At 37.1% G+C, this 22,428-nt stretch overlaps 1 pseudogene; it reads right to left on the bottom strand.

Moving 5' to 3' along the window:
- Positions 1–385: 385 nt before the first annotated feature.
- Positions 386–485, bottom strand: LOC114238816 (U6 spliceosomal RNA; annotated as a pseudogene).
- Between the last annotated feature and the right edge of the window lie 21,943 nt (positions 486–22,428).

Genomic DNA, 22,428 nt, shown 5'->3' with positions numbered 1-22,428 from the left:
TGATTAGTGATGTTGAGTACCTTTTCATATACCTGTTAGCTATCTGTATGTGTACTTTAAAAAAAAAGTCTATTCACATATTCTGCTCATTTTTTAATTAGATTGTTCTTACTATTAAGTTGTTTGAGTTCTTTATATATTTCAAATATTAACTCCTTATCAGAAATATGGTTTGCAAATATTTTCTCCCATTCTATAGGTTGCTTTTTGTTTTGTTGATGGTTTCCTTTGTTGTACAGAAGCTTTTTAGTTTGATATAATCCCACATGTTTATTTTGGCTTTTGTTGCCTTAGCTTTTGGTATCAAATCCAAAAAATCATCATCAAGACTGATGTCAAGTTGTTTATGCTTATGTTTTCTTCTAGGAGTTTTATGGTTTCAGGTCTTATATTTGATCACTTCATGAATCTGTGTGCATCTTGCTCGGGGCCATGCTAATCTTCTCTGTATCATTCCAGTTTTAGTATATGTGCTGCTGAAGCAAACAAAGCAAAATTTCTTTTAGCATCTCAGTGTGTGTGTGCACTTGTATATATATGGTAAGGGGGCAGTGGGGATTAGAGTAAATCTGAAATACAACTTAATGTATTGAATGTACTGCTACATAAAATATATGCTGTTGGAATAAACAGCTGTCAACTAGTAAAATCGCCTAATCTGTGAAGTGCTGAGCTATATTCACAGCATAAGCAGTGGGCTTCGTGTGCTTTCCCTAAATATGCACTTCCCCCCAAGGGGAGATTCAAATTGGCCTTCTCCTCTACTGGTCAAAGTTGAAGAACATGGGTTTGTAATCTTTCTTAGTTTCCCCTATCTAAATTCAGGGCTGAAGTTCAGAATCATTTTTCCAAAGAGAATGTTTCCTCTAACCATATTCTGTAGCTTCTCTGTACAAGGATGTGTGGGATATTGTCTCTGAGAACACTGGGGACAGGCTGACAGTCAAAGCACTCTCTTTGTGGTTGGCCTGTCTGCTTGGCATTTCAAGGGTCCAAGCCCTTCACTCCTGGGCCAAGCTGATAGAAATAAACACTTCACAACTTTGTTGTGCAGATCACAGTAAAAATGAGCAACTGACCTTGTTGCTACAGGATGTTACCCCAGCTATTTCCCATTTGCAATCTGGTTCTGAGCAGACCAAGGAAAACATAGAATGAGACTGTAATCAGGCTCAATTATACATTCAAATTGCCTGTATTAAAAAACCCCTAAAAACTGTAATGGCTTAATTAAGCTGGTAACTTTATGGCATGCTTCTGCTCACAGCCTAACTCTGAGGCCTTTCTCTTTCACTGTCAGTGACAATTCTGCTTTGCTGGGATGGCTGACTGCTGGAACGAGGTGGGGAGCTCCAGGGTGGGAAAAGGAAGAAAATGGATCTTGGGGAAGCTAAATTCCCCTTGTGGCAGATGGTCTTCAAATCTCCAGTCCTTTGGAGTCCATAAACGAGAGCTCTGGGGAAAGAGTAGGCATTAATTTAGGTTCTAGAAGGAGCAAGGTGAGTTTTCACTTGGTGAGGCTAGCCTCTGGAATCCATCAACTAAAACACTATTTCATAGAAGGGAAAAAGGCAGGTTATGACTTGCATGTTCCCTGAAAGGAAAAGAAGACCCTCCTATTTGAAAGCAGTGTAGCTCCACCCCCTGTCCTAATCTAAATGGCATCCTCCTTACATGTCATGCCCACATGATGTATAACCTTGGAGGAGCATTTCATGTCATTGAATGGACTTTCCACCTTCATCTGGAGGTGGCTGACCTCTGCTGAGAGGTGGGCTGTCCTTCTGAGTCAGCACCACCTGCTTTCCTGAAAGAGCTTGTTAGGGCTGTAACAGTTTCATTATCAAAACATTCAGGTCTCTTGATGTTATTTGAGAAATCCTTTATTTAGAGGTGTTGAAGCATTTGTCCAATGCAAGAATTAACTGAAGAAGACAGTCATCTCTACCCACCACCAGAGCCTCCCATCAAGCCTCTTAGATAGCCTCAACCACCAGAGGGCAGACAACAGAAGCAAGAAAAACTACAATCCTGCAGCCTGTGGACCAAAAACCACAGTTACAGAAAGACAGAGAAGATGAAAAGGCAGAGGGCTATGTACCAGATGAAGGAACAAGAAAAAACCCCAGAAAAACAACTAAATGAAGTGGAGATAGGCAACCTTCCAGAAAAAGAATTCAGAATAATGATAGTGAAGATGATCCAGGACCTCGGAATAAGAATGGAGGCAAAGATTGAGAAGATGCAAGAAATGATTAACAAAGACCTAGAAGAATTAAAGAACAAACAAACAGAGATGACCAATACAATAACTGAAATGAAAACTACACTAGAAGGAATCAATAGCAGAATAACTGAGGCAGAAGAACGGATAAGTGACCTGGAAGACAGAATGGTGGAATTCACTGCTGCGGAACAGACTAAAGAAAAAAGAATAAAAAGAAATGAAGACAGCCTAAGAGACCTCTGGGACAACATTAAACGCAACAACATTCGCATTATAGGGGTCCCAGAAGGAGAAGAGAGAGAGAAAGGACCAGAGAAAATATTTGAAGAGATTATAATCGAAAACTTCCCTAACATGGGAAAGGAAATAGCCACCCAAGTCCAGGAAGCGCAGAGAGTCCCATACAGAATAAACCCAAGGAGAAACACGCCGAGACACATAGTAATCAAAGTGGCAAAAATTAAAGACAAAGAAAAATTATTGAAAGCAGCAAGGGAAAAACGACAAATAACATACAAGGGAACCCCCATAAGGTTAACAGCTGATTTCTCAGCAGAAACTCTGCAAGCCAGAAGGGAGTGGCATGAAATACTTAAAGTGATGAAAGGGAAGAACCTACAACCAAGATTACTCTACCCAGCAAGGATCTCATTTAGATTTGATGGAGAAATCAAAAGCTTTACAGACAAGCAAAAGCTAAGAGAATTCAGCACCACCAAACCAGCTCTACAACAAATGCTAAAGGAACTTCTCTAAGGGGGAAACACAAGAGAAGAAAAGGACCTACAAAAACAAACCCAAAACAATTAAGAAAATGGTCATAGGAACATACATATCGATAATTACCTTAAACGTGAATGGATTAAATGCCCCAACCAAAAGACATAGACTGGCTGAATGGATACAAAAACAAGACCCATATATATGCTGTCTACAAGAGACCCACTTCAGACCTAGGGACACATACAGACTGAAAGTGAGGGGATGGAAAAAGATATTCCATGCAAATGGAAATCAAAAGAAAGCTGGAGTAGCTATACTCATATCAGATAAAATAGACTTTAAAATAAAGAATGTTACAAGAGACAAGGAAGGACACTACATAATGATCCAGGGATCAATCCAAGAAGAAGATATAACAATTATAAATATATATGCACCCAACATAGGAGCACCTCAATACATAAGGCAACTGCTAACAGCTATAAAGGAGGAAATCGACAGTAACACAATAATAGTGGGGGACTTTAACACCTCACTTACACCAATGGACAGATCATCCAAAATGAAAATAAATAAGGAAACAGAAGCTTTAAATGACACAATAGACCAGATAGATTTAATTGATATATATAGGACATTCCATCCAAAAACGGCAGATTACACGTTCTTCTCAAGTGCACACGGAACATTCTCCAGGATAGATCACATCTTGGGTCACAAATCAAGCCTCAGTAAATTTAAGAAAATTGAAATCATATCAAGCATCTTTTCTGACCACAACGCTATGAGATTAGAAATGAATTACAGGGAAAAAAACGTAAAAAAGACAAACACATGGAGGCTAAACAATACGTTACTAAATAACCAAGAGATCACTGAAGAAATCAAACAGGAAATAAAAAAATACCTAGAGACAAATGACAATGAAAACACGACGACCCAAAACCTATGGGATGCAGCAAAAGCGGTTCTAAGAGGGAAGTTTATAGCTATACAAGCCTACCTAAAGAAACAAGAAAAATCTCAAGTAAACAATCTAACTTTACACCTAAAGAAACTAGAGAAAGAAGAACAAACAAAACCCAAAGTTAGCAGAAGGAAAGAAATCATAAAGATCAGAGCAGAAATAAATGAAATAGAAACAAAGAAAACAATAGCAAAGATCAATAAAACTAAAAGTTGGTTCTTTGAGAAGATAAACAAAATTGATAAGCCATTAGCCAGACTCATCAAGAAAAAGAGGGAGAGGACTCAAATCAATAAAATCAGAAATGAAAAAGGAGAAGTTACAACAGACACCGCAGAAATACAAAACATCCTAAGAGACTACTACAAGCAACTGTATGCCAATAAAATGGACAACCTGGAAGAAATGGACACATTCTTAGAAAGGTATAACCTTCCAAGACTGAATCAGGAAGAAACAGAAAATATCAACAGACCAATCACAAGTAATGAAATTGAAACTGTGATTAAAAATCTTCCAACAAACAAAAGCCCAGGACCAGATGGCTTCACAGGTGAATTCTATCAAACATTTAGAGAAGAGCTAACACCCATCCTTCTCAAACTCTTCCAAAAAATTGCAGAGGAAGGAACTCTCCCAAACTCATTCTATGAGGCCACCATCACCCTGATACCAAAACCAGACAAAGACACTACAAAAAAAGAAAATTACAGACCAATATCACTGATGAATATAGATGCAAAAATCCTCAACAAAATACTAGCAAACAGAATCCAACAACACATTAAAAGGATCATACACCACGATCAAGTGGGATTTATCCCAGGGATGCAAGGATTCTTCAACATACGCAAATCAATCAATGTGATACACCATATTAACAAATTGAAGAATAAAAACCATATGATCATCTCAATAGATGCAGAAAAAGCTTTTGACAAAATTCAACACCCATTTATGATAAAAACTCTCCAGAAAGTGGGCATAGAGGGAACCTACCTCAACATAATAAAGGCCATATATGACAAACCCACAGCAAACATCATTCTCAATGGTGAAAAACTGAAAGCATTTCCTCTAAGATCAGGAACGAGACAAGGATGTCCACTCTCACCACTATTATTCAACATAGTTCTGGAAGTCCTAGCCACGGCAATCAGAGAAGAAAAAGAAATAAAAGGAATACAAATTGGAAAAGAAGAAGTAAAACTGTCACTGTTTGCGGATGACATGATACTATACATAGAGAATCCTAAAACTGCCACCAGAAAACTGCTAGAGCTAATTAATGAATATGGTAAAGTTGCAGGTTACAAAATTAATGCACAGAAATCTCTTGCATTCCTATACACTAATGATGAAAAATCTGAAAGAGAAATTATGGAAACACTCCCATTTACCATTGCAACAAAAAGAATAAAATACCTAGGAATAAACCTACCTAAGGAGACAAAAGACCTGTATGCAGAAAACTATAAGACACTGATGAAAGAAATTAAAGATGATACCAACAGATGGAGATATATACCATGTTCTTGGATTGGAAGAATCAACATTTTGAAAATGAGTATACTACCCAAAGCAATCTACAGATTCAATGCAATCCCTATCAAATTACCAATGGCATTTTTTACGGAGCTAGAACAAATCATCTTAAAATTTGTATGGAGACACAAAAGACCCCGAATAGCCAAAGCAGTCTTGAGGCAAAAAAATGGAGCTGGAGGAATCAGACTCCCTGACTTCAGACTATACTACAAAGCTACAGTAATCAAGACAATATGGTACTGGCACAAAAACAGAAACATAGATCAATGGAACAAGATAGAAAGCCCAGAGATTAACCCATGCACCTATGGTCAACTAATCTATGACAAAGGAGGCAAAGATATACAATGGAGAAAAGACAGTCTCTTCAATAAGTGGTGCTGGGAAAACTGGACAGCCACATGTAAAAGAATGAAATTAGAATACTCCCTAACACCATACACAAAAATAAACTCAAAATGGATTAGAGACCTAAATATAAGACTGGACACTATAAAACTCTTAGAGGAAAACATAGGAAGAACACTCTTTGACATAAATCACAGCAAGATCTTTTTCGATCCACCTCCTAGAGTAATGGAAATAAAAACAAAAATAAACAAGTGGGACCTAATGAAACTTCAAAGCTTTTGCACAGCAAAGGAAACCATAAACAAGACGAAAAGACAACCCTCAGAATGGGAGAAAATATTTGCAAATGAATCAACGGACAAAGGATTAATCTCCAAAATATATAAACAGCTCATTCAGCTCAATATCAAAGAAACAAACACCCCAATCCAAAAATGGGCAGAAGACCTAAATAGACATTTCTCCAAAGAAGACATACAGACGGCCACGAAGCACATGAAAAGATGCTCAACATCACTAATTATTAGAGAAATGCAAATCAAAACTACAATGAGGTATCACCTCACTCCTGTTAGAATGGGCATCATCAGAAAATCTACAAACAACAAATGCTGGAGAGGGTGTGGAGAAAAGGGAACCCTCTTGCACTGTTGGTGGGAATGTAAATTGATACAGCCACTATGGAGAACAATATGGAGGTTCCTTCAAAAACTAAAAATAGAATTACCATATGACCCAGCAATCCCACTACTGGGCATATACCCAGAGAAAACCGTAATTCAAAAAGACACGTGCACCCGAATGTTCATTGCAGCACTATTTACAATAGCCAGGTCATGGAAGCAACCTAAATGCCCATCAACAGACGAATGGATAAAGAAGTTGTGGTACATATATACGATGGAATATTATTCAGCCATAAAAAGGAACGAAATTGAGTCATTTGTTGAGAAGTGGATGGATCTAGAGACTGTCATACAGAGTGAAGTAAGTCAGAAAGAGAAAAACAAATATCGTATGTTAATGCATGTATGTGGAACGTAGAAAAATGGTACAGATGAGCCAGTTTGCAGGGCAGAAGTTGAGACACAGATGTAGAGAATGGACATATGGACACCAAGGGGGGAAAACTGCGATGAGGTGGGGATGGTGATGTGCTGAATTGGGCGATTGGGATTGACATGTATACACTGATGTGTATAAAACTGATGCCTAATAAGAACCTGCAGTATAAAAAAACAAACAAAACAACTAATACTAAACTTTCATTGGGTTATTTGTATGGAAATATGTTAATATAAATGTTTCAGACATTACATGAAATTTCTAAAAATCTTATATTTGTATTTGTATGGAAATATGTATGGAAATATGTTAATATAAATGTTTCAGACATTACATGAAATTTCTAAAAATCTTATATTTGTATTTGTATGGAAATATGTATGGAAATATGTTAATATAAATGTTTCAGACATTACATGAAATTTCTAAAAATCTTATATTTGTATTTGTATGGAAATATGTATGGAAATATGTTAATATAAATGTTTCAGACATTAAAAAAAAAAAAAAAAAAAAAGAATTAACTGAAGAAAATTAATTGCTGATCACCTTTATTTTTTCAAGTGCAGTTAAAGATGTGGTCTAAAGAATCAGACTATTTTTTCCCTAAGGCCACCTCTATCACTTGCCAGTAATGGAGACTTAAGTTAGCAAGTCTAATAGAATAATAATACTAGTTTCTACCTCATAAGTTTAGTAGGATTTAATGAAAGAATACATATAAGACACTTAGCACAGTGCCTGGCTCTTAATCACTAAATGTTAGTTTATGATATTATTATTGTTCCTGTTGCTCTTAATTTCACCAAGCTCACATTCTATAGGATTTATACTTACGGCAACACTCAACAATTTTATATCTGATCATGGGTCAGATAGAGATACAAGTGGACATATTTGCCACCCTGACTCCTCAGGGTTACAGGGAGGTGATTGGTGACCCAGTTTCACTAAGTTTTTCTTCTTTGGACTTCTGGTGTCTGTCTTTTTATTTCTCCTTTACCAGTTGCTTGCATTAGCCTTTTGGGAATTATGCAGAAGAGTTTTTCATTTTTAGGAAGCCACATGTTCCCTATCTTTAAATCAAAGGTGAAGTGCAGCGTGCCGTGGCAGTAATCCAAAGTTTGGAAGCCACATGGACTTTCTGGTTTAAACTCATTTTCTATGAAATCAAAACTTATCCTTTGCTTTTGAAAGCACCAAAGGTGATTAACTGAGACAGCAGTGAACAGACATGAGGAAGAGGCCCCTGGTGGCTGAAAGGAGGCTTCTGCCTCTCAGCTTTTTAATGGCATGTGAAAGGCATTAATCCACACTTTCACTTCCTATTACCCAAATAGAAATGTCTTGAGATAATGTGAATACCTTATGGCATAAGTGACTTTCTAAAGTGTCTTATTAGACCTCCTTATCAGAGTAATTTAGGCAGCATTGGGGCTTGACAGCCAGGAACATACTTCTTAAACACTGACTCTTGGGAGCAACTCACAAAAAGTTAGTCAAATACCACTGGGGAAACTTCCAAGGGACATGGAAGCTGTAGCCTTTTCTCAAGTGCAGGGCCCCTCTGTCATGTCACATTCAGGTGACTTCCTTGTGTGGCAGCTTCACCCAGAGAGAAAGTCAGATTTCCCAAATGTCTCTCAAGAACCATTAGGACAAATCACGCTGTCACAAAGGGAAGTTGGGACATTACTGCAGAAAGCAAAGTGCGAAACTCTGTCCTTGAAGGGTGTTCAATATGCTTTTGAGAATGATGCCGTAGGTTTCCGGATGCACTCTCTTGCAAAAGGAAGTTTATAAACTACCTAGGCTCCTTTGCTAATGTTTAATGTACAAGAGGCTAATGTGGATTGTTATTGGAGAAAATGCAAAACAAAGTACTCCCGAAATAATACCCCCAAACCCAAACCCACAGTCAAAAAATCCCTGCAAAGTGTTTCTGTATCTTCAGAATGGAAGGTTATGTTTTGTTTGAAGAAAGTGGCTTACCTGAGGATATACAAGCATGAGCTGGGGACTTTGCATTGCCGAATTCCAGTCTCCACCTCTTTTCACTTCCCAAGGTGTTGTGATACATTAATCCTCACACTGAGTCTCCTCCTACTCTGCTCAGATTTACTTGAAATGAGAGCCCTTTTCTTTGTTTCCCCAGGAGACTCTGACAGAAGCCCATAGTGGCCACCATCTGCATTGTTTTCCTTTATTTTTCAGTTTCTCCCTATAAGACGGCCTCCCAGTAAACTTGTAATTGCTTATATGAACCTACACTATGTCCTTTTTTTTTTTTTGACATCTTTATTGGAGTATAATTGCTTTACAGTGGTGTGTTAGTTTCTGCTTTATAACAAAGTGAATCAGTTATACATATACATATGTTCCCATATCTCTTCCCTCTTGCATCTCCCTCCCTCCCACCCTCCCTATCCCACCCCTCTAGGTGGTCACAAAGCACAGAGCTGATCTCCCTGTGCTATGCGGTTGCTTCCCACTAGCTATCTATTTTATGTTTGGTAGTGTATATATGTCCATGCCACTCTCTCACTTTGTCCCAGCTTACCCTTCCCCCTCCCCATATCCTCAAGTCCATTCTCTAGTAGGTCTGTGTCTTTATTCCCGTCTTGCCCCTAGGTTCTTCATGGCCTTTTTTTTTTTTTTTTAAGATTCCATATATATGTGTTAGCATATGGTATTTGTTTTTCTCTTTCTGACTTATTTCACTCTGAATGACAGTCTCTAGATCCATCCACCTCACTACAAATAACTCAATTTCATTCCCTTTTATGGCTGAGTAATATTCCATTGTATATATGTGCCACATTTTCTTTATCCATTCATCTGTTGATGGACACTTAGGTTGCTTCGATGTCCTGGCTATTGTAAATAGAGCTGCAATGAACATTTTGGTACATGACTCTTTTTGAATTATGGTTTTCTCAGGGTATATGCCCAGTAGTGGGATTGCTGGGTCGTATGATAGTTCTATTTTTAGTTTTTTAAGGAACCTCCATACTGTTCTCCATAGTGGCTGTATCAATTTACATTCCCACCAACAGTGCAAGAGGGTTCCCTTTTCTCCACACCCTCTCCAGCATTTATTGTTTGCAGATTTTTTGATGATGGCCATTCTGACTTGTGTGAGATGATACCTCATTGTAGTTTTGATTTGCATTTCTCTAATGATTAGTGATGTTGAGCATTCCTACATGTGTTTGTAGGCAATCTGTATATCTTCTTTGGAGAAATGTCTATTTAGGTTTTCTGCCCATTTTTGGACTGGGTTGTTTCTTTTTTGATATTGAGCTGCATAAGCTGCTTGTAAATTTTGGAGATTAATCCTTTGTCAGTTGCTTCATTTGCAAATATTTTCTCCTATTCTGAGGGTTGTCTTCTCGTCTTGTTTGTGGTTTCCTTTGCTGTGCAGAAGGTTTTAAGTTTCATTAGATCCCATTTGTTTGTTTTTGTTTTTATTTCCATTTCTCTAGGAGATGGTTCAGAAAGGATCTTGCTGTGATTTGTATCATAGATTGTTCTGCCTATGTTTTCCTCTAAGAGTTTGATGGTTTCTGGCCTTACATTTAGATTTTTAATCCATTTTGAGTTTATTTTTGTGTATGGTGTTAGGAAGTGTTCTAATTTCATTCTTTTACATATAGCTGTGCAGTTTTCCCAGCACCACTTATTGAAGAGGCTGTCTTTTTTCCACTATATATTGTTGCCTCCTTTATCAAAGATAAGGTGACCATAGGTGTGTGGGTTTATCTCTGGGCTTTCTATCCTGTTCCATTGATCTATATTTCTGTTTCTGTGACAGTACCATACTGTCTTGATTACTATAGCTTTGTAGTATAGTCTGAAGTCAGGGAGCCTGATTCCCCCAGCTCCATTTTTCTTTCTCAAGATTGCTTTGGCTATTCAGGGTCTTTTGTGTTTCCATACAAATTGTGAAATTTTTTGTTCTAGTTCTGTGAAAAATGCCACTGGTAGTTCAATAGGGATAGCATTGAATCTGTAGATTGCTTTGGGTAGTAGAGTCATTTTCACAATGTTGATTCTTCCAATCCAAGAACATGGTATATCTCTCCATCTATTTATATCATCTTTAATTTCTTTCATCAGTGTCTTATAATTTTCTGCATACAGGTCTTTTCTCTCCTTAGGTAGGTTTATTCCTAGGTATTTTATTCTTTTTGTTGCCATGGTAAATGAGAGTGTTTTCTTAATTTCACTTTCAGATTTTTCACCATTAGTGTATAGGAATGCAAGTGATTTCTGTGCATTAATTTTGTATCCTGCTACTTTACTGAATTCATTGATTAGCTCTAGTTGTTTTCTGGTAGCATCTTTAGGATTCTGTACATATAGTATCATGTCATCTGCACACAGTGACAGCTTTACTTCTTCTTTTCCAATTTGGATTCCTTTTATTTCTTTTTCTTCTCTGATAGCTGTGGCTAAAACTTCCAAAACTATGTTGAATAATAGTGGTGAGAGTGGGCAACCTTGTCTTTTCCTGATCTTAGTGGAAATGGTTTCAGTTTTTCACCATTGAGGATGATGTTGGCTGTGGGTTTGTCATATATGGCCTTTATTATGTTGAGGAAAGTTCCCTCTATGCCTACTTTCTGCAGGGTTTTTATCATAAATGGGTGTTGAATTTTGTCAAGATCTTTCTCTGCATCTATTGAGATGATCATATGGTTTTTCTCCTTCAGTTTGTTAATATGGTGTATCACGTTGGTTGATTTGCATATATTGAAGAATCCTTGCATTCCTGGGATAAACCCCACTTGATCATATTGTATGATCCTTTTAATGTGCTATTGAATTCTGTTTGCTAGTATTTTGTTGAGGAATTTTGCATCTATGCTCATCAGTGATATTGGCCTGTAGTTTTCTTTCTTTGTGATATCTTTGTCTGGTTTTGGTATCAGAGTGATGGTGGCCTCGTAGAATGAGTTTGGGAGTTTTCCTCCCTCTGCTATAGTTTGGAAGAGTTTGAGAAGGATAGGTGTTAGCTCTTCTCTAAATGTTTGATAGAATTCGCCTGTGAAGCCATCTGGTCCTGGGCTTTTGTTTGTTGGAAGATTTTTAATCACAGTTTCAATTTCAGTGCTTGTGATTGGTCTGTTCATATTTTCTATTTTTCCTGGTTCAGTCTCAGAAGGTTGTGCATTTCTAAGAATTTGTCCATTTCTTCCAGGTTGTCCATTTTATTGGCATATAGTTGCTTATAGTAATCTCTCATGATCCTTTGTATTTCTGCAGAGTCAGTTGTTACTTCTCTTTTTTCATTTCTAATTGTATTGATTTGAGTCTTCTCCCTTTTTTTCTTGATAAGTCTGGATAATGGTTTATCAATTTTGTTTATCTTCTCAAAGAACCATCTTTTAGTTTTATTGATCTTTGCTATCATTTCCTTCATATCTTTTTCATTTACTTCTGATCTGATCTTTATGATGTCTTTCCTTCTGCTAACTTTGATGTTTTTTTGTTCTTCTTTCTCTAATTGCTATAGGTGTAAGGTTAGGTTGTTTATTTGAGATGTTTCTTGTTTCTTAAGGTAGGATTGTATTGCTATAAACTTCCCTCTTAGAACTGCTTTTGCTGCATCCCATAGGTTTTGGGTCGTCGTGTTTTCATTGTCATTTGTTTCTAGGTATTTTTAAATTTCCTCTTTGATTTCTTCAGTGATCTCTTGGTTATTAAGTAGTGTGTTGTTTAGCCTCCATGTGTTTGTATTTCTTACAGATTTTTTCCTGTAATTGATATCTAGTCTCATAGCGTTGTGGTTGGAAAAGATACTTGATGCAATTTCAGTTTTCTTAAATTTACCAAGGCTTGATTTGTGACCCAAGATATGATCTATCCTGGAGAATGTTCCATGAGCACTTGAGAAGAATATGTGTTCTGTTGTTTTTGGATGGAATGTCCTATAAATATCAATTAAGTCCATCTTGTTTAATGTATCATTTAAAGCTTGTGTTTCCTTATTTATTGTCATTTTGGATGATCTGTCCATTGGCGAAAGTGGGGTGTTAAACTCCCCTACTATGATTGTGTTACTGTCAATTTCCCCTTTTATGGCTGTTAGTATTTGCCTTATGTATTGAGGTGCTCCTATGTTGGGTGCAGACACTATGTCCTTTGAAAATTGTTTCACTTATTCCATAAAGATCCATTGCCCTTAATTGTAAAGTTCAGTATATTGCCATCATAAAGATGGACTTTCTACATTCAGATATTTATTGCACGTGTGTTTTTGGCATCTGAGTGTTATGATTTAAGCTTGTTTCCCAAAATGCAAGTGCATTTGATTTTTTAAATGCTGCCCATTTATCTTGCTACATGAATCAATTTTCCTACTCCTCTCCTCATCAATAGTGTTGCCTTTCAATTCCTCCAGCATATTTCAGGTAAATGGTCAAATCAGTGTGTCCACAGTCAAAGATGCATCAGATGTTTCCTGCTGAGGCAGAGAAGATGAACACAGTTAATGTATAAATGATAGGCCAATGATGAGGTCAATATTTACCCCATGCTACAATAAATCTTGATAACTGGATAACTACTAAAACAAGATATCAATAATCAGGGTGATGTGCTATAGCCTTCCAGAATAGTTTCATTTGAAAGGTATGGAAATTCTGGGAATAAAGCTTCCAATACTTTTGTGGTATGCTTTTGGTCCTAAAAGGAAATCATCCTTTATATCAAGGTAAAGATCTAGAATCTCATTGGTTTTCAAACTTTAATATACATTTGAATAACTTGGGGGCATTTTAGTTAAATACAGATTCCTAGATTCCACCCATATTATGATGAATAGGTATGGTCTTTTGCCCATCTAGTGTTTCAGAAAACACTAGGTGAATCTGACACAGACAAAATAGGGAACGTATCTTTGAGAAACACTGATATAAACTGTACTGCTATTCATTGTGCCTGGGAGGTATGTGATTACTTAAGTAATCAACCCATCAACTAATCAACATTTATTTAGAGACAACTAGTTCATAACAATATGTTCATAAAGCCATTATGAAGTACTCATTTGTACTTTTTCTGTTGCTGCTCTGCTCTAGCTAGTAAAATGGTAACTTCTGAATCTTACATATGAGATTGAATAATGTAAGAACAAAGCTTATTGGCATAATTTATCAATAATGATTATTTTAAAAATCTCTTAAAATAATTGCTCATACTTGGGGACATAGCCTTCTCCTAAATATAAATGCAAAAAAAATCATTACATTTTATTTACTGAGGAATTTTGTTTACTGAATCATTACATTTTGTTTACTTCAATTTGTGAAGTACTGGCAAACTTTTGGGGAAAACTGATATATATAGTAAAATCAGTTAATATATAATTTAGTGGTAAGTGTATCCGGATCAGTAAAACATTTTTCAATATGAAACTCAATGCATTGTTTATTAAAGACTATATAGGCGTTAAATTTTACTAATGTCATGTATATTAAACAGTAGGAACACAATTGTAAATTTAAAATAGAATAAATTAAAAAAAACTAGAGATTCAATATTTTCTTCCTGCATACCAACAAATCATAAGTGTTATATTCTCAACTGTCCTAGTAGTCTTGTTTGTTTAGCCTGGTTTGCATATTTTGACTGACTCTCTCTTAGGTGGAAAGTACTTAGCTGACACATAATTAAAGAATAAATAATTTCCTAAAAGTGAAACAAGAATGTTCTCTTTCAGCTCTGACATTAGCTAATATTTCTCAAACCGTGATTTTTCGTTGATATTTCCAGGTACATCTTTAAAATAGTTTTTGAGCTACCTTTCCCAGAAATGGCAGGTAAAAATGCATTAATGGATAGACTGTCCTCAATTTTAAGTCTGTCATCCATAATTTATATTTAAACCACTGGTCCCTTTGTGGCGCTCATCTATTTGATTGTCTCCAAAGTATGCATGTACATCTCAGGATCCTGTTTTGATTTTGTTGTAGTTTGATGTCATTGGTTGTTTTCTTTATAACTCATATTGAAATTCTTTGGTATACCTGGAGGCTCCTCTAAGAGTCTCTAACCTCCCTGGCTTCATTGAGTACTTTCTCCAATGAACAATCTCAACATATATTTGCAAGTGATTTCAAAATTGATGTGCAAAATAATCACTTATGAATTTTGGAAAAAAAAACAGATTTTTACTCATTGAGTTTGAAACAGGGACGGAGTTCATGTATTTCTAACAAGCTCCCAGACATATGCTTGATGCTGCCAATCTGTGAACCAAGAGTTCTACACCGCACATTTGGCTCTCGCCAAGTGCTACAATCTGTTATTGATCACATTTCCAGACATATACCCTATATACTCAACTGTATATATTTCCCATGAGTGTGGCAATCTCCTCATAAAATTCTCATTGCTGATGACGATAAGGTACTTGACATCAACTCTGTAGTCATTAAACATTTTTTATCTCTAAAATCTACTTCCAAGAAAACATCTTGTGATCATGAATTGATCTTGGAAGAGGGTCAGCACAATAAGTGTGCCAAACCTTTGTCATCCTTCAGAGATTTTTAAAGACTATCTTAGACATTATTGCTGTTATTGTTGTTTACTTCTGAGGGCATTCAATAAGTGTGGAAAGACAAAAGGAGAATGAGATACAATATACTGAAATGATATTCACTGAAACGTTGAAACTGAAGATTTCTGGGAGGTGTTATAATAGCAACCTTATTTTCTTCATTTAAAAATCTATGTTTTCCTAAATGTTTTATTTTTCACATGTATTACTCTTATAATAATGTAATCACTTTGAACTTTTAAAATCCCAGAATATCTTGTATCTTTTTTCTTCTAAACCTCATGGAAAATACCCACAACTTGGCTATTTGCCATGATTTGTTATGCCTTGTTCCCTTGTTATTTGCCACATTTTGCTTATTTGTCTAGCAGTACTCACTGGAGAGACATTTTTATATCTCCACATTTCTTAGCCCTTTGTTAGTGACATGGTGTATACTCAGGATCTACCTGTTGATTGATCATCAATTTTCTGGCTTTACTGAATTTGCATATAGACTGTATGAAAAGAAGTTTAACACATCAAATCAAATAGCTTAAAATCACCAAAGGTGTCTGATATTGTTATACAGGTTTACATAAATATTGAAGTTTACATCCCAAGTAAGAGCATAGTCCTATGACTTAGTACATACCAAGAGAAAATACAAGGCAAGATATCAATGGAAGCCCACATAGAAAAATATAGTGGGTATTACTCATAACTTCTCATCTCTTAATGCACCTGTCTGGGCACATAGAAATGACCATATTTCTGACTGGTCTAGAGTATTGGTGGGCTGGCACTGAACAGGTTCTGGGATGAAAAATTAAATGGTGTTCCCATCCTGGAGAAGATGCTAGAGAAAAGATGAAAATTACTTGGGGTAGCTGAAAATCATACTAAATATCATTTTCTTTGTTTCTGCCAAATTTCTGCCATTATGTTCATCTTGATTTAAAGGACATATGATGAAAATGGAAAACAGTTTCTAATCACAGCGATTAATTACCAACAACTATATTTAAAGTGATTTCCTAATTAAAATTTCAAAGTATCCTAAATATAATGTAAGACTCGAATGATGAGGCAACACAGAGGATTTCTTTAGAACAGCCTACAAAGCATCAAGGAAGAAGGGATATTCCCAAGTATACAGAAAAGTAGGTTCTTGTTTAAAATGTTCTTAGAGTCTCCATCCATTGGAACAAGCCATTCTTATCCTAGTGGTAAATACAACAAAATCAAACATGGAACTGCTGTGAGTGATCCAAAAAACTGGTGGAGACCTGTGTGTTGTACATAATACACACATAGACTGGCAGAACATGATGGGATCCAAGAATCACCAACAGGGATAAGCAGTCAACAAGTTGCACTGGTGATTCATTCAACAAATATTTACTAGCTGCATATTATATGTCAGGTACTCTTCTAGGTACCTGGCATACATCAGTAAATAAAATGGACATATTCCTACCTTTGTGGAGTTTATATGCAAGCAGATACAGGAAGATAGGAAATGGTATACCAGATAAGTAGGTAAATTATATTTTTGTATGTGAGGAAATAAGTGATATAGATAAAAGGAGAGTAGGAAGATGGCGAGCACTAGTTATGGGATGGGAGTGAGGTGGGTTGCAATTTTAAGTAAAGGTGTCAGAGTAATCCTCATCGAGAAAAGGGTATTTGAAAAAGACTCACAAAAAGTGAGGGAATGAGCCACACAGCTATTTAGGGGAAGAACTTTCTCTTCTCTGGTGCAAATCCCTAGTGCTAGAGTATGCTTGCCTCATTCCAGGGTCTTCAGGGAAGCCTGTGGGTCTAGTGTGGAGTCGGCATGCGGGAAAAATCATAGGACATGGGTTTATCAATGCAAAAGAGGCTCATATCATGTAGGTCATTGTAGGCCAAAGTAAGGGCTTTGGCTACTTGACACAGGGTCAAATTTCAACATCAATCTTAGTTTTCATTCTCTCTGTACTTCCTTTTATCATTCCTTTTAACATGACAATATCTTCCAGCCCTGTTTCTACTGTGTCTTTTCTTACTATCTGTGCTCTTTCAATAAGAATAAACCTGATTTATGTCTTTGCTCATTCCAATTCACACTAAACTCTATGGGCAAATTTGTTTTCCTACAGTACAGGGAGTTTTTCTTTGCAAAAATATCATATACGCTTGTCATTGCTTCTAGAATTAAGTCAGAACTTCTCTCTTGACCTCGCAGGATCTGGCTCCTACCTTGTCTTCAAAAAAAGTTTCCTGTGCACTATTCAATTGTTCTCTCCAATTTCTATCTCTTTGCTCATGGCACTTTGTAAATATCTTCTCAACACCTTTCCATTCTTCATATCTCCCCAAATGCCATAGCCATCTTTATCATCACCCCTAATCTCAGCAACAAGTGGCATCTCACTTTTCAAAATCTCCAGCACTTTACTTTTACTTCTCCTAAGACAGAAACTGTGTTCTCAAATATTAATTGTAAGTGGACTCAAAACCCACTGGGAGTTAAATCCGTGTCTTATTCATGTTTTTATTCCCCACAGAACATGGAAATATCAGTGCATTGACAAATATTGATAGAATGAATTTCAGCACTCAATCTGTAAGTTTTTAACATTATTGACACAAACCCATTCTGGACATAATGGTCAGTCCTCCATCATGACCCATGGGCATTCAACTTTGTGATTACAGAAACCTCTGTGCTCTTTATGACTGCCCATGCTTCAAGTTCAAGACAAGGAATATGGGATTAATTTAGGAATCTATCATATTTTTAAAGGCATGACAACTTGCTGTATCATAAATATAGCAGATCACCCAGCAGCATAAATAATGAAAACACTGCCTTGGGGGCAATAAAAGTGATTGATGGTCTGAGTTGCAGTTAACCCTGGTTATCCTTGTTCCATGTGGATCTGTGTTGCCTTCCTTTCTGCCTGAGATTAGGACTGCAGAAGCAGTATCTATGAAAAAAATCAGATATCAGACACCCACTGTGCTTTCCTAGTCTGAATTTGCAAATGAGGGGGAAGGTATCTGATTCAGAACAAACTAAGTTCACACATACAGATGTGTTCTTATCGTATCCATATTATTAACTGAGGAGCACTGAATAAAGTTAAGGTGTAGGATAAGGAAAATTAGGCCACCCTGGTTTTACTCTTATTTTAAATATAAAAAGCTTCAAAAGAATGTGTCCTTCACTTGAATGTCATAGGTAAGGGTGCCTTTTTCCTAATGTTCTATAGACACATGTTTAGTGAATTCCACTTGGGCTCTGACATGCTGAAAATGAAAATTTTGCTGAAAATATGGTCCAAGAAACATCATGTTGGAAAGGAGAGAATGCCATATCAGGACAAGACTACCTGATTCTCATTCTATTTTTGCTGCTAGTTAGTTTTGTTAGCTGGTGTGAGTTTCTCAACCTCGCTCATCATATCTCTGACCCTTTATATATGCAATGATGGAGAGAAAAGGGACAAGCCTATTATGAATTACGTGCCTACTTTATACAAAACACTTTACCAAACTTTTCTGCTACTAAGCTTTTCAGTGATATATTATTATGTCCATTTTACAGATAACAAGATTGGGGTTCAAAAAGCTATGTCATATTCCCAAGGTTATGTGAGATAAATGGCGAATCTGAATTCTTTCTGGTCAATCTAAATCCAAAGGTTATATAATGATAACTGCATGTATGAAAGTTTAAAAAACAAGAGCTTCTTCCTGTTCTTACATTCTGTGATTGTCATCCTAAAGTACTGTGGAGTTTTCATACAATGGCAAGTATTAAGACTAGAACAATAGTTTTGCTGACTCCTAATCCATAGTCAATCTCTGACTCCTTTGTGGAACAGGACAAGCCTTCTCTTAACATGCTTCCCAAATCAAGTCACACCAGAAGGGATAATTATTGGTTGGCTAGTCAAGAAGAGCACTTCAATTTGGGGTTAAAAAAAAAAAAAACAAGGAGCATGTCAGAATAATATTCAGTTTCATCAATGTGAATTCATTCACTGGGGCCTTCTGCAGACTGGAATTCTGATTTTAGGAAACTTCTATATCTAGCACAGTGGGGATCTTGAACTTTGTTTTCTTGGAGGTCTTTTAAAGCGAGTAGTTTTATTTTTCTCTGTTATAGTAGAAACAAAGCATGTGCTTTTCTATCTTTAGGTCTGTGTTCATACTAGCACTGCCTGAAGTGTCATGCCTTACACCCCTCTATATTCAAAATGTTTACTCATCTCTTTTTTTTTTTTTTAAGTTTTTTTAAAAAAAATTTTTAATTTTTATTTTTTTAATGCTATTCTTGTCTGCTTACATTATTTTTATGTATGTATGTATGTATGTATGTATGGCTGTGTTGGGTCTTCGTTTCTGTGCGAGGGCTTTCTCTAGTTGTGGCAAGCGGGGGCCACTCTTCATCGCGGTGCGCGGGCCTCTCACTATCGCGGCTTCTCATTGCCGAGCACAGGCTCCAGACGCGCAGGCTCAGTAATTGTGGCTCACGGGCCGAGTTGCTCCGCGGCATGTGGGATCTTCCCAGACCAGGGCTCGAACCCGTGTGCCCTGCATTGACAGGCAGACTCTCAACCACTGCGCCACCAGGGAAGCCCAATTTACTCATCTCTTAAGACCCTGATCAACATTATCTCTTCCAGGAGGCTTTCTCTAGGCATTAAGCCTATTATGCCACTCTAGCCCGCACTAGTTCTGTTTTATATTAAGAGTTATCTATGTACCTTTCCTATAACAAATAAATCCTTAAATTCCCAGAAGGGCCTAATGCAGTATTTTATAAAGAGTAGTATTTTATATAAATTTGTGTTAGGAAGAAATGAATTGATAATGTAATTCATAATTTATAAGGATTAAATGATGAAGGAGGGTAGGTACCACCTTAGACTCACTACCAAGCCCATCGGAAGTAGAATCCAGCTGTGGCTCAAGCTGGACCTGCTACGTTCTTTCTCCGTGTTGTTTTCTATGACTCCCCACAGCATTCAGCCTCCATCCCAGTGAACGCAGCTCACAAACAAACCTACCTGGGCAATTAAATTAGACAATTTGACATAAAGTAGATGGCTGAGAGAGAATTGCAGGTAGGCACAGGGAAATATCAGTTGCCTAACAGGGTGATTGCCTGGGTGTCTACAGATTTACTTATGTGAATCACTCATCTCTCTTGACTGGGGAGGCCACTGTGTTGCCAAGAAGCCTAGGGAGAGTATTGTTTTGCTAAAAATTCTTACCTTTCAGGAGTGGGGATGTCAGTTCTCCCTCTGTTTTAGGAACTGAGGTTCAATTTCATGGTGTTCAGAGATGAGCCAAACCAGTCTGGACAGAGTAACAGCTTCGCATCTGCATTTTACTCTCTGGCACATGAGGCACACTGTTCAGCCTTGGAACTTTATATAGCAACACACTGAAACACAGGAACACACAGAGACCAAAAATGTCTCTTTGAGATGAAAGTGGGAACAAGAAAAAGAAAGAAGAGGTGGTTCAAACCATGTGGGATGTTCACCTCCTGCTCATATATCAGCTTTAATGTGCTCCCTAGAGAGTTTCACTTACTCTCCACATCTTCATCTAGTAATCGCTCAAAAATCTTATCAAAAGAAATCATTAATATCCTCATGCCATTCTCAGTTAAACCACATGGGAAAAAAGGCAACAGCTGGCCAAAGTAAGTACTTTAAAAAAGTTTGTCAGCAATAAGTTTTAGACAACTGCATGGTTCAAAAGCTCTGAAGTGGGACAGAGCAAACCCTTGTGAATTCAGTCCAACACTCTGGAATGAACCTTCCCTGACACTGACAGTTGTTTTCCCTCTTCTTCATGGAGTTCATTTTGGCCTCAGTCTGACTCCTGCAGGAGATCAATCCGGAGACCCAGTGTGCCCCATCAGTGTGTTACAGCCCAGAGATCAAGAAATGAACACTGTTTCATGTGTCATGCGATGACCATAGGAAGTCCCTTCTTCACGACCCTTCCTTCTCTCCCACCCCAGTGAGAGTCAGAAGGACAGCTGTAGAGTGGAAAACTCAGAAGTAGCAAGTGGCTGTTTGAATACGTTTGTAATCTTGGGGATAATAAAGGCTCCTGTCCTGGGTGAGCAACTAGGGATCCTATTCCTGGCCTTCAGCCATCTTCTTGGTCTCAGAGGACTCCTGAAAGCCCTTTATAGAGACAAAAACAAGGGGAGGAGTGTCTCCTTTTTCATACCTATAACAAGAAAATATTCTATTACAAGGAAAGATCCTGCTAGTCATACAGTCATGGGTGGCTCAAAAAAATCTGTTCCTACAGTGGGCCAGTCAGGCCAGGATTCTAAAATGTCTTTAAATGTGTGAGATTTTCTTGGTTTTCTTTTCTTTTTTTTTTTAATTTTGGAAGTTACTATTTAGTGCATAGCACAGATGTAGTCCACAATCACCCATAGTAAACCTGCCTGCTAGTACAGATTTTCTGGCTTTCCCAATTTGTAAGGTCTAATTAAAAGCAATATTCTTGTTTTCCAGAGGGATTTTCTCTACACACCAGAGGCTGAGTTGGAACAGTAACTTTACAAGAGTCTGGGGAGTTAAGTCTCCCCCAAACATGCTGTATTACTATGTGATTAAAGTGTTTTCAGACTTGCTCACACTCAGAGCCAGAGCCAGAAACAGAAACAGGCTTCCACTACCCTTCCTGGCCTTGAACAGGCATTCATTTACATTTTTAGACTGGGAAGGAAAATCCAACATTCCTTGATAAGAGGGATTTAAAGGATATCCTTGCAGTACAAATACACTGAATTCCACAAAAGCATTGCCTTCTTTAAGATTACATAAGAGCAGCTTAAATTCATCATCAAAAGGACATATTCTACAATAGGAAACGGAGAATATTAACTAATGGAAAACAGATCTATAAATCCAAAAGTTATAACCAAAGTTGTTGTAGAAGAGGGATAAGTCAAATAGTAGGAATTCCTTC

Source organism: Balaenoptera acutorostrata, chromosome 16, assembly GCF_949987535.1.
Source record: "Balaenoptera acutorostrata chromosome 16, mBalAcu1.1, whole genome shotgun sequence".
In the NCBI taxonomy this organism is placed as follows: domain Eukaryota; kingdom Metazoa; phylum Chordata; class Mammalia; order Artiodactyla; family Balaenopteridae; genus Balaenoptera; species Balaenoptera acutorostrata.
This window is presented reverse-complemented; position numbering and strand designations above follow the sequence as displayed.